This window comes from Alligator mississippiensis, chromosome 2 (assembly GCF_030867095.1).
Source record: "Alligator mississippiensis isolate rAllMis1 chromosome 2, rAllMis1, whole genome shotgun sequence".
Taxonomy (NCBI): Eukaryota; Metazoa; Chordata; order Crocodylia; family Alligatoridae; genus Alligator; species Alligator mississippiensis.
Genome location: NC_081825.1, coordinates 199,228,023 through 199,241,705, shown reverse-complemented (window position 1 = coordinate 199,241,705; position 13,683 = coordinate 199,228,023). Strand labels below are relative to the sequence as shown.

At 46.8% G+C, this 13,683-nt stretch overlaps 1 long non-coding RNA gene across 1 annotated transcript; it reads right to left on the bottom strand.

Moving 5' to 3' along the window:
* Nucleotides 1–563: 563 nt before the first annotated feature.
* LOC132248698 (uncharacterized) lies at nucleotides 564–7,860 on the bottom strand. The gene is made up of 2 exons (XR_009460037.1): nucleotides 7,776–7,860; nucleotides 564–1,539 (listed from the first exon to the last, which is right to left on the bottom strand). It is a non-coding gene; the product is annotated as an uncharacterized LOC132248698 (long non-coding RNA).
* Nucleotides 7,861–13,683: the final 5,823 nt, after the last annotated feature.

Sequence of the window (13,683 nt, the reverse complement as noted above, 5' to 3'; positions counted from 1 at the left end):
ATCATCTCCTTAAGGAACGACCACTCATCTCAGACACCTAGTTCCCCTACTCTCCAGGACTGCAATGCCTCTCCCACCAATCTCCTCAACTTGTTGAAGTTGGCCATCCTGAAGTCAAGAGCTACTGCCTTGCTGCAGGCCCTTGACCCTGCATTGGATGGTGAATTCCACTAGGTGATGATCGCTATTGCCCAGGTGGTCGAGAACCTGGAGTCCCCTTACCAGGTCATTGCCTGTGGCCAGGACCAGGTCCAGCAAGACATTCCCCCTGGTGAGACTGCACCTCCTGGGTTAGGTGGAGATCTTGTATCCCAGCAAGGAACCTACATGAGCAGTCAGATCTGGCTGACTGCTCCTCCCAACAAATGTCCGGGTAGTTTAGATCACCCATGATGACCCACATCCCTTGACTTAACTGCCTCCATGAGCTGACCCAAGAATTCCCGGTCCAGCTCTTCTCCCTGGTTGGGTGGCCTGTGTCTCGGACGGCCAGAGCCGACTCGAGGTGATTTAATAATTACTCGTTCGTTGGGTGGGCTGGTGAATAGAGAGGCAGACAAAGCTTAATGGTTGCAAAACTTTACTTACACCGCTTGTAGCTGCGATGCAGACGGTCTGGTCATTTGAACAACTATGTTAGTTGTTCCAGCTGGCAGAGCTCAAGCTAGCTCGTCCGTCCACAAATCAAGCCGGCGGGGAAAGGGTATGTCGGGGATTGCGCTCGGCGACGGGGAGAAGAATCGATAGGTGATCAGTCTATTGATCAGCTCAGCCGCAAATCAGATCTCTTTTTAGAAGCACTCTGCAGCGTGCTCAAAGTTCTCTGACTTGGGCGGAAGTCGCACGAAAATTTAAACGGCTAGCAAGCCAATTACTAGCTGCCATGTAGGAAAAATTTAGAACTGGCCAATAGCGGGACACAAATTTGCATTCGAATGGCGGGAACTCTCTTGCACCGAGGTTTTTCTGTTGCAACAGAAAACCTTTGCTTTGCAAGATGCTCTCATGTGGCGAGAAAATTCCATCGTGCCGAGGCACCAAAATCACTGGGTTGTGACATGCCCCCTTGCCGACGGCACAACTGGAATTTTAGACACATAAGCACATCATACGGCATCTTTGTTTCGGGATTTACTGACCTGGCAAAGCTTTAACAACCTATATATATATACACACATACATACACACACACACACAAACAATTTGATAGACCGGTCTTCTTAAACTATAAAATATAATAACTTGAACATATAACAACTATTGATCATCGTCTGATTGGAGAACATCTGCTTGGGACTCTCCTCATTTAGTAATCAGTCTGTCTTCTCCTATTAACAGACAATGTCAATAAAATACTTAATAAAAAGGAGAGAAAATAGTGTTATAATATAATATAATAAGTCCTGAGCAAATGGACGTTCGCCGTCTCAGTGTCTCCTTCACAACCGTCGCTCTATTGACTCGAATGAACTGCAGTATGGTACTCGATGAATCTCACAATCAGGCGGTTGTGGATTGCTGCTTTTGCTGGGGTTAAACCTGTGAAGAAAGAGGACAACACCACAAAACAAAAGAGATTCATAATTAAATTCACAGTAAGGATACTGGGCAAACGTCAGAGCAGCGAGTCATCCAGTTGTGATGAACGATAATAGGAGGACGATCAGGCTTTTCTTCTAATTGAACAGAATAAGTATTAGGATATTGTCCTGACAGTTGAACGGTTCCTTTGTGAACTTGTGGATGAGACTGATGGGGGTGTGGTATTGAGATCCACACTAACTTATCTGGCTGGAACTTGGGTTCCCAAGGTGGGGGTTTCTGGACATTAGCTTCGTCCCATAACGGTTTAGCGGTGTTCAGTGAGATGAGAACATCATGATTAAATTTAGTCCAGTTTTTAAATGTCCCTCCTCCTCTGAGGCGAAGTTGTTCTTTGTACAGACCTATGTGTCTTTCCACAACGCCGTTGGACTGCAGGTGGTACGGCAGATGGAGATGCCAGGCTACATTGTGAAGACGAGCAAATTTGTCTAGAGCGTTAGAGTTAAAAGGGGATCCCCCATCAGACTGAATCTCATGAGGGGGTTGCCAGGTAGCAAATACAGCAGTTAAGGCAGAAATAACAGCAGTGGCATTGCTTTTTCGTAAGGGAATAACTTGTAACTGTCTTGTTCCCAAGTCGACAACAACTAATCCTTTATTTGGCGGCTTAGACCCTGGGAGAGGTCCTAGCAGATCTACCTACCAAACTTTTCCTGCCTGAAACTGTGAAGAATCGAAAGCTCCGAGCTGATGTTTGGTTCTATGGCACTTTTCTTTAGCACATCTCTCACAGGCCTGAGCTACCTTTTCCCAATCATGCCTAGCTCCGTATGAGGCCGGCTCTGTAAGGGTTCGGCACCAACGTTGATGGCAGGCCCGTGGTCCTGGGTGACCCCAATTTTCGTGAAGCCACGCGAGGAATGGATTTACTTCAGGATCGGAGGTAGATGTGATAGGCAAGACTATGTCAGTCCGTAGTGGATCTTCTAAGAGCTTATCAATGACCTCATGTACTGGATCAGTATCCAGACGGTGGGACTTAGTGTGCCTAACCAACGGGAGGCATACAAATTTAGTTAACATTTTCCAGATGTCTTGCCAATCATTCAAATTTTCAGAGGGAAAAGCTGTACCGGTAAGAACTTTATAAATGTATTGCGAATCAATTGCGATGATTGGAACGGGGAGCGAGTCGTTATGATGTGTCAGACAATGTTCTAGTACCTTGAGGAATCCTAACAATTCACATTTTTGGGCCGAATTATCATCTGGGTCGGCTTGAAATATTTCCCTATCATTACAAGCTTTGCAATAGTACCCATAGCCTCCGCCATGTCGGGAGGTTCCATCTGAGGCCATCCACGCCGGGGCAGAAGTTCCATACAGTGTAGGGACCTTCTCCTCATCTGGGCTTGGATCAGGTGCCGTGTCTTCCAACCTCCAACAATGCCAGTTGTAATGGTGGGTAAGCACTAGCGTATTCCAGGTCTTAGACTCCCCCTGAAAATGTGAGTCAACTCTTTCCGCATCCAGCAAGGGTAACAATGTGGCACCGGGAGCACGTAACGTCCCATGCCCCCTTGCTAAAGGCTCCACCAGTTGTTCGGCTAGGAGGATTTTTCCTACGGTTCCATTTCGATGTTGTGCCGCTTGAAGCGTCTTATGGGCCGTGTATACTAGCTCATCGCGAGGGCTGTGCACGACAGCCCACATGTGGTTTATGGTGAACCCAAGGGTTACGGTTAGTGACTCACCTAGATCGATGGCATGGAGCTGTGTATCTTTAACCGTGGCTAGCAGGCGAAGCAGGTTCCGCTGATTTCCTTTCGTCCAGGGCGTAGACTTTTGAGATTTATTATGGATCTGTCGCTGCAATTTGGTAAGGAGTGCCAAATCACTGCATCCAACATAATGCTGATACCAATTCAAAAGCTGTTGAAATTGCCTCTTAGTGACTGGGAGGAATGTTTTTAATGGATCGATGTTAGGACCCTCATGCGAGATTCTGTGGCGGATGGAACCAATGTATCGAGTGCCAAGGAACGTAATGTCATCTACAGGATGTAGGCGTGACTTTTCCTCGTTGATCGTCCATCCCTCACTTTGAAGATGAGCGACTAGTTGGTTGACTATACTAGCAACTACGGAACTATCGCGACCCATGATGGCAATATCATCGACATAACTCCAAATTCTCAATTCCTCCTCTGGGGGAAGAGAGTATGAGGCTTGAAAATTCTTTAGGGTGTTATTCATGGCACCAGTGGCTAGTGATGGAGTGTTGCGATATCCTTGTGGACAGACTGTCCACCTGTACATGATGCCATCAATACACATATTTAGTATTCCTTCCAGGTCAGTTATCGGGATGGAAAAGAACATGTTTTTTAGATCCAACGTGACTCCGACCCACTTACTTTGTTGGAATTGTGCCATCTCAAACATACATTGTGGCAGAGTAGAAGGATTAGGTTGTTGAAGTACTTGACATCTTTTGTTAACCTCCCTATAGTCTACAACTAGCCGGGCTTTGTTAGGCTTTCCAGGTTTCGCAACTCCCCATCCTGATGACAGGTAGGTGCTGGCTATTACAGTCTTAATACAGCCTCGTCGCTCGAGTCGCCGCAGGAGGTCAGTAAGGGACTGTTTTAGAGGACCCTTAGTTGGGATTGGTCAATATCGCCAGGTGGAGGTGTTACGAAGCATTGGTCGATGCCAATCCTGTTCTGGGATAATAATGGGTAATGCCTGTAGCACTTGTTCTTTAAGGTCAAGCGCTCTTATCCCCGGGATCCCTAAAATGTTGATGCCCCCTAGGACAGCCTCTAGGGGGTATCGGTGGTCTTGGACCCAAAACTTGACCTTCGTTGTGACGGCGATAGCATTAAACCCTTGTACCTTGATCGTTTTGGTGGTCTTTTGATGAGGTATCATTGAGGTAATCACATTGGTTTGAGCTCCAGTATCGAGAAGGAAGAATACTTGTTGTTGGTCATCCGGATCGGTAGGGTCGTAAACAGTGAGTTCAGCGTATGGACGAGGATCAGTGGGGTCAGGTTTCAGTTGGGGAAGGCCACCAGCGGAGCCGACGGCCATTACTCGTTTTTTGGTGGGTCCTCGAATTTGAATCCTAATGTTTCGGCCAGACGAGACTGGGCCCTTTCTCCCAAAATTCGCAACTGAGTCTTTGTAAGTCCGGAGCGGGCGAGAAGAAAACCAAACATATTCCTTTCCTTTGTTGTTCTTTCCTTCGGGGTTCTTGGAGGTGACCACCATGGCTCTCGCCGGGGGGTATACTCTTGACGTCTAGGTCTCAGTGTTTCGGCTGGGTATGCTGAAGGTCGGTCCCTTATGTCATCAGAAGCTTCTTCGCCTTGCTTCATGAGTGCCTGCAGTCGTGGGAGATGGCCTAAGAGATTTCCCACTGGTTGACCTGCCATTGGGTTCAAAAAGAGTCGGAGTGTAATGGCATTTGCTCCTCCGTATACCTCCACGCAGGCATCTATAGCTTCCAGGGGTGTTGGAATTGCCCCGGGGTCCGATAGGTGGCGATGAGCCCATCTCTCTTTGCGTTGGACTGCTGTTAGTCCCATTGGATTTGTTCTTGGGCTCCATGAGAGATATGACACCCCAACTATAGCCAGGAGGAGTTAGTCTGCAGTAGCCTTCTGCAGGTGGCCTTCGTGCCATGTGTAAAATTTGTGGGTTACCTGTCCCACTACGAGCACCGGGAGCGGGATGGGCCAGTGGGCACTGTCCGTGACCACATTCAAGTCGGTAGCAGGCCCTCCGCTCCATGCCGCTTGTCGGGTCAGGGCACTCGCTTCTTCCTTGTCTAAGGTGTCAGATCCAAATTCCACTATTAATCGTCCTAACCACATGGCCAAGGTTTCTTCTGGTTTTATTTTAGATTCTCTACAAAGTTCATAAATTTCTGGTTGGGTGCGTGTGCGAGAGATAACAGTGGTACGTGTAGTACCTTCTTCATCCGCAACATGCTTCATCACAGCTATCAGGTGAGCTGCGGCAGAGAAAGAGTTAAATTCTTCATCTGGGAGTGTTGGGTACATCCCTCCTCCCATTGCCCCCTCCCTGTGGCAAGGAGGCGGGGCCGTTGGGAACGACGTCACCTCAGGGGGCGGAGTCGCTAGGCAGATCCCAACTGGGTCTTCTGAAACTCCGCCCCTCTTTTCCGGGTTCCCCGGATGGCTCGCACGTCTTTCAGTGCCAATTTCTGCTAGCGGCATCATATGGCCGGTGCTCTTGACAAGTTTCGCTCCGGAGCTCTTTGCTGTCCGCTCCAGCGACTCCTTACCCGCCGTATGCATCTGTGCCTCTAAATTTGCGTATTCCCTTAGTAGACCCGCTACTGTACGGAACAGCACATTCATCATCTTTCCCTTCTTCCATTTAGTTAGACCCCATCTCGGCACATGACGGCCCTTAGTTTCCAGATCCTCCCGGAGCTGAACGAGGAGCTCATGGCCCCGCGACCCAGGCACCAAATCCGGACAGTTGAACCAGTCTGTGGGGGTGGGTTCCCTTCCTTCCCTTAGGTATCGAGTGCATTGAGCGAACTCCTGAGCGGGGGTCAGCTTTTCTGCCTTCCGCGCCTTTACCCCAGCTAAGGATATGGTTGATGTTTCCTCCGGGGGTCGATAATAGACCCGGTCGCTCCCCATTATGCATCCGAACTCCCCAAGGGATAGCTTAGTTCTCCATTCTTTCACAACTGCTTCTTCTCTCTTTACGGAGAAGTAGCCATCAATATTTCTTTCATCCCCTTCTACCGCCTGGTGGTAAGCAATATGCGCCCATAGATCATTTGCATTCTCTCCGTGGCGGGTCCCGGTGCGCCAGGGGCAGCACCCGATTAGGTTAATCTCTATCACCGTGCCCTTAGATCCCATCCTTGTCGCCATGTCTCGGACGGCCAGAGCCAACTTGAGGTGATTTAATAATTACTCGTTCGTTGGGCGGGCTGGTGAATAGAGAGGTGGACAAAGCTTAATGGTTGCAAAACTTTACTTACACCACTTGTAGCTGCGATGCAGACGGTCCGGTCATCTGAACAACTATGTTAGTTGTTCCAGCTGGCAGGGCTCAAGCTAGCTCGTCCGTCCACAAATCTAGCCGGCAGGGAAAGGGTACGTCGGGGATTGCGCTCGGCGACGGGGAGAAGAATCGATAGGTGATCAGTCTATTGATCAGCTCAGCCGCAAGTCAGATCTCTTTTTAGAAGCACTCTGCAGCATGCTCAAAGTTCTCCGACTTCGGCGGAAGTCACACGAAATTTTAAACGGCTAGCAAGCCAATTACTAGCTGCCACGTAGGAATAATTTAGAACTGGCCAACAGCGGGACACAAATTTGCATTCGAATGGCGGGAACTCTCTTGCACCGAGGTTTTTCTGTTGCAACAAAAAACCTTTGCTTTGCAAGAGGCTGTCATGTGGCGAGAAAATTCCATCATGCCGAGGCACCAAAATCACTGGGTTGTGACAGTCTGCAGTAGACCTCCACCGTTAAGTCCCTTTCCCCACAACCCCCTTGTATTCTGACCCAGAGCACTTCAGTCTGCCCCTCCTCTGACCCCATCCTATCAGTTGAGGATGTGTATTTCTTTTTGACATAGAGTGCCACACCCCTGCCTTTCCTCCCTGTTCTGTCCTGCCTGTATAGTCTGTAGCCCCTAATGTTTACTGCCCAATCATGGGTTGAATCCCACTAGGTTTCAGTGAGCCCTACTATGTCTGGGTTTGCACCAGCTATCTGGAGGGTGAGTTCCTCCTGCTTATTCCCTATACTTTGAACATTAGTGTAAAGTCATTTAAGGCCTCCTATTGGTGCATGCACCCCCCGTCAAATTCCTAGAACTATCCAGTCTGGGTTGCTCCTGGCCATGTCATTTGTTCCCACGTGGATTAGGACCAGGGGGTACTGGTCCAAGGGTCAAATGAAGGCTGGGTTCCTCTCTATGACATCCTGAATCCAAGCCCCAGGTAGATAGCAGACCTTCTGTGCCATGGGATCAGGTCGGCAGATGGGACCCTCCATTCCCCTCAGGATGGAGCCTCTGATGATGAGGACTTGATGTTTCTTCCTCCTGGTGCTCCCTCTCTGCACAGTCGGTGTCATGCATGGAGTGGCCCCATCCCCCCCCCCAGAGACATCCTCTTTGTACTTCTCCTCCAAGGCTGCCAGGGCCTCATATCTGTTCCCAAGTTGTACCTGGGGAGCCTCCATCACGCTAGCCCAAGCAGCCCTGGTTCTGGTGGGCACCTTCTGCCACTCCTCTGTTGTGCGTCTCTCCTGGGGGGTCTGTACACAGGAAACTGGTCCTGCAGTGAATGGAAATAGGTGTCAATCTCGTCCTCTGCAGCCCTGATCCCCTGTAGCCTGCTCACTTTAGCCTGGAGCTCCCCCTCCTGCTTCTCCAGGGCCTGAAGTCAGGCACAGGAGGAGCAGGCGAGGGAACCACCAGACCCCTCTCCTACCACTGGCCTCTGGGTCCCCGCCAGGCCGCCCCCACAGACAGGGGGCCTGGGGGCCACCGACCCCACCATGAGCTCTGTCTGGGTGGAGGCCTCAGAGGAGCCCAGGGTAGGTGGTGCCACCAGGGCGGGACCCCTAGCAGCTATTAGTAACAACAATGGAATATTTACATTATAAAATAACCTACATCTTCCCAATACAGCATTCTTTACATTTGATTTTTTTTCAGTTTCCTTTGAATTTTCAAAAACATGGTGTTGCCAGCCCCAAGCATTCAAAAGGATGAGACATACTCAAGAAAGCCTTGTGAGATTTCTTTTAGAAATACTGATGATAAATAATAAGGAATATTTGAGTTCTCTATTTATGCTTTCTGGTTTCTTAGAACCCTAGGATGCTCTTGCTTCACGTATTCAATCTGTGGTTTGCAACTCCAAAGATTAGAAATTGTTTTCTTACCTTAATAGCAAACGCAGAGGTTGTCAGACAATGTCACAAGAGTTAACAACAAGAAAGAAAAGAATTTGGAGCCTTGATTCTTTTCTCATGTGCAACAATATAAATCAAGAGGAACTGGAGGTATGCTGCTCTAAATGGAAGGACAATTAAGTGAGATTTTAAGGCAAAATGCAAGATAGATCCAAGAGAGTTAAGACAGATAAACTCACTTTTCTTTATAATTGGAATTCTCCTCCCTAGTTTCTTTCAGCTGGTGCTTCAGTTCATTTCTTTCATGTTCCAAATACCTGTTTTCCTCCAAGATGGCTTCTTTCTCCATGGTTATTCTGTCTAAATTCATCTTGCTTTCAAAATAATTATTTTCCACTTGCATTAATAACTGTAGCAATTCTGTTAGCTACGATGACAAGAATGCTCCCTTTTCACATCTCATATTCATAAAAATGGGGTTTGATGGGAGGTTACATAGTAACAATTCAGTTGTCAAAGTACAGTTAGCAATTGCTTTTGCAACTTTTTAAAAAAACAAAAGTAAAAAAGCCCTTTGAAAATCATTATCAAGACATTAATATTTTATCACAAATCCTTGTTAGCTACCTACAATGTATAAAAATATGTGCACTGAACTAGAGATGTTAATTAAATTTGTGTCTCCATTGTCCAGGTATAAATCCAGTTGCTTCAAAGGAAGATGCACTTATGGAATAACCTGTATCCAGAGTGTATTTCCTTTAGGCCATAGAGGATGGCTAATGTCATACCTTCCACATTTATAATGATGCAACAAAGATCACTTTCTGACCCACTGATTTTTAATGGGCAGTCATACATTTGCATAGTCTATCATTTAAAAATATAAATACTACTTGTTTTTCTAGCAATTAAACAATGGTACTATAAGATACCCAACAAGTCAGTTCAAGGTTGAAGGGGGAACCCAGACCAAACATAAGCCAGGACCTCCAAATCAAACAATAAACAGTGTGTTAGGATAGGAGCAGGGAAGGTAGAAAGGCAAAAGGAGACTTCAAGATGTCTGACAGACATATAAAGTTAGGGGAACCTGTCCAAACCAGATCCATTGCATATCTCACTTGCTAATTGCCATATATATTATTTATTACTGAAAGTAAGTTTTTCTGGCAAGACTTTTCTAGATAATTTATATGAACGTACTGCTTGTGTCCACCCACATCTAAAAACAAAGTATTGTTAACACAAGATTAATACCCTTCTCTTCAGCTGCAGGGTTTCATCTTTTAAATTGACATTCTCAAGCTGTGCTACAACTTTTTGCTCTCAGTGAAGCTGCTCCTGGGACTGAGCTTCTGCTTGGGAACTCTCTGCCTCCGCCTGGGCCAGAGGAGCTTCTGCAGCAAGCCAGAAGCACAGAGCTGCCTTCTGCTGGGAAGCATGCAGTTTCTGCGTCAGCTGCAAAGGATCCAAAAGATGAGGTGAGGAATTCTACAACTGGGATTCAAACTCAACTGCCAAGTCTGAAGAGAAGCAAGCCCACAAACAAATATTTCAGATGGGTGCAATCAAGCTGAAATATTTGGCTGAAATAAGGACTTTTATTCTATGCCACCCCCACCCCATTCAGCCCCTTGACAACTGGCATTCCCCAAGTATGATCCAAAATATTTGCATCAATTCTCTTTGTAATACATCAGAAGGAAAGGCCAGATATGGCAAATTTATGATCACCTACTTTAAGTGCCAGTAAAGCATATTCTTCCTATTGGGATCATCAAATTAAAGGATGGATATTAAGTTACCTAGGTGCCCTATAGATAAGGCAAGCAAGTAAACCGATTAAATTTGTTTTAGGTCTGCACTATTATATTTTCAGAGCAATATGCAAAGCCTATTCGATTGCTCTTAGCATTTAACAACCTAGTGCAAGTGCCTGAGCAAATCTGCTTCAATAGAAAGCCAGAGATGGTATGAAATGCAAGATATTTTTTTACTTCCACATTTTTTAGACTTGGACTAGCCCTCAGCTGATAGGCAGGACTGGATTTTTGTAGGTTTGCTCTGAGACAAAGTTTTGAACTCCACAGATAACAAGGCAGACACAAGATGCAATCAATTCTCAAAGCTTTAAAATAAATGTACAGGTCTGAATTAGTTTAGGGTAGGGGTATTAAACTCATCTGTGGCCCCAGCTGAATCAGGACCTCAGGGCTCCTTGCAGGCTGGATCCAACCCAAGGCACAAGGATTGTTGCATTGGTCATCATGGTGGTGGCAGCAGCAGTGGTAGCATGGGATCCTGAAGTAGCAGTGGCTGCATGGAGTCCAGTGCTGATGGGGGTGCAGTGTCCAGTGGTGGAGGGGGTGTGGGCAGTGCAGGGTCCAGTGGTAGCAGGAGCACAGGGTCTGGTGGCAGTAGCTGGTGTGGTGCAGGGTCTAGTGCCAGCCAGAGTGCAGGGTCTGGCAGGGATGGGGGCAGTGCAGGGTTCAGCAGAGATGGAGCATAGGGTATTGTAGGGCCATGCCCAATGGGGCCAAAGGGCCCAACTTCTAGTGTCATCCAGTAGCCTAGTGGGCTGGATAGAGAGGCTCTGAGGGCCAAACCCAGCCCACAAACCATATGTTTGATGCCCCTGGTTTAGGAAATTACTGTGCTCATCACACTCCAGACTCCAATTTGAGTGTGTATTGGAGAGTGAGAGAGACTGTCCTTAATCTGTTATAATAATCACCTGTTTTATCTTTGTTAGTCATACACATTAGGCATACACTGGCCTCTCTCAGCATATAGACCAATGTTTCCCAAACTTTTGATACCTGAGGCACACACTTTTTCTGGATTAAAATTGGCAGCACGCTTTACTCTTACACCAGAAAAGAGGAGGGTGGGAAAAGCGATTGAGAAGGCGGGGATGCACTTTGCAGATGTCCAGTCCCAGATCAGCTCCCCAGCAGCTGGAAGCTGCAAGTGAACAGCAGCCAGGGAGCAGAGGGCTAGGAGAAGCAGTAGCAGTGCTGGACCCTCCTCAGGAGAGGCAGTGTCAGGCTGAACTGGGGCACCAGCCTCGCCAACAGGTGAACAGAGCCTCTCTGTTGTAAGCCTCAAGATTTAGGTGGGGGGTTGTAAAAAAACTCCATGATGCCCTGGGAAGCCACAGAGCACAAGTATGGCTGGGCAGGGTTGGGGGTACAGAGACATGTTGGCAAGGGCTCCCCAGAGCTCAGCATAGCAGAGGCAGGGGCAAGGCAAGAGGCTTCCTGGCTGCCTGTGACTGGCTGGACCTGGGGAGGGGAGGGAGGGGTTGCACCTACTGGCCCAGAAGAGGGGCACAGTGAATGTGCAGAGCAGGGGATAGCTGAGTGCACAGGTGCAGCCATGTCCCTGGGGTATAAGCAGGACATGGCAGCAGCAGTTTGTTGATCTCTAGTCCCAATGCTGCCACCACTTCCCCAGCTCCCCATTCCCAGCAGCAGCACACAGGCAGCTTCCAGCCCCTGGGGAGCTGTGCCAGGACCAGACATCTTCAAAGGACCACCACTATACCCTGCCTGTACCTAGTGGACATGGCCACATTGTGATATGCTCTGCTCTGCACTGTATCCCCCCAGTTTAAAATTAAAAAAAAATACCAAAAAACAAAAAAAGAAAAGTATCATTTTTCACGACCAACTTTTGCTGCTCTGTGCCATGGTACACCCTCTGGGAGTCACTGGGATAGACAAATAAATTAGAACAAGTTAAAAGAGGAAGGGTTACTACACATCAGCTGATCCTCAGTAACTGTTCCATGTGCCTGCTCTATCCCATGGTAAGTGGAACCTGAACAGTGTGGGGGAATGTATCCCTGAATAAAACAATTGCTTAAGTACTACAGATTAATTTCCACTTACTGTGGGATACAGAAAACTCACAAAACTGCAGATCAGCTGATAAACCATAAGTCCTACCTTGCTCTTTAATTTGTTTGTCTATTCACATCACCAGGCAAGATTTTAGGCCACCTCTGTTTAGAAATCACCAACTGCCTTTAGAAGCATCCTCAGAGGAAGACACTGTACCTACCATTTTATGGTCAAGGCTCCCCTGTCAAATAGGATAAGTGCTCCAGTATTAAGATGACTGAAAAATTCTTCCAGTTCTTGCAAAGTCTTTCCTTGATAGACAAGCAAGTGCCTGGAACATAGCTCCAAATGTTTTTATTTAAAATATTGACCTGGGTTAGATTCCCTCCCATTCCAAGATGCCTTTCGTGGTAGAGTGGTGAGGAGCCAGCAAGACAGCCAGATACTGCACAGATGCTCCAAGCTCCCTCATAGGCTGCCCATCTCTTCAGTGGCAGACTTGCAGCTATGTCAGTTAGGTATCAGAAGGGAGCTAAAAGTCACATTTTTCTTCCCTCCGCTTTCTCCACCCCTGTAAGAAGAACCTGTGCAATGCCAGTGTCAATATGGCAAAGTGGTAACAAGGCTGTTTGAGCCCTTGGGATTGCACATGAAGCCTCTAAGCACTTGTTGCAATGCTGATTTTATTTCAAAGCTGCTTTCAAGTCAGGAAAAATACATCTTTCAAACTGCAAGGGGAATTAACTAATTCATCAGAGGATCTGATGCTGGAATAAACCCTGAAGAAAACAACTAAATTTAATTTGGTAATTAAACCAAAAAGCCCTCAGCCCATAGGAGAAGAGAGTTGATGGTGACAGGGAAAATGTTTTTATTTTTCCAAAAGGAATGTATGCCTATGAGGACTTTAATTGAAATTAATTATTAATATTTCTTTTATCACTTCTCTTTTTAAACTAATATGTCATTTAATCCTAAACAATAAGAGCTATTGTAAAGATTTGCACAAAGGAAGCTTCTTCTAGTGTACCCAGGCAGAAACTGTATCAGTCCTACAGATTCTTGAGCATGCTGTACTGACACCTGATTGCTTATACTCTGACATACAGACAGACAGTTCTTGTCACACCTGCAACATACAGTGGTAAGCACAGCATTTTACTCCTAAGTTATGTTGCAGGATCTAAGCAGTTATTGCTGACAATTGATTAAGAACTATGCATACAGCTAATCTGTATTAAAACACCCTACTATTTTTATCTCACTTCTCAGGCACTGGGTTGGTACATTTACTTTTCTTATAGACTGTAAGATTTCTGGGACTGAGACTGCTGTATACTAGGCCTGTGCAAGTAAGCAGCTATTCA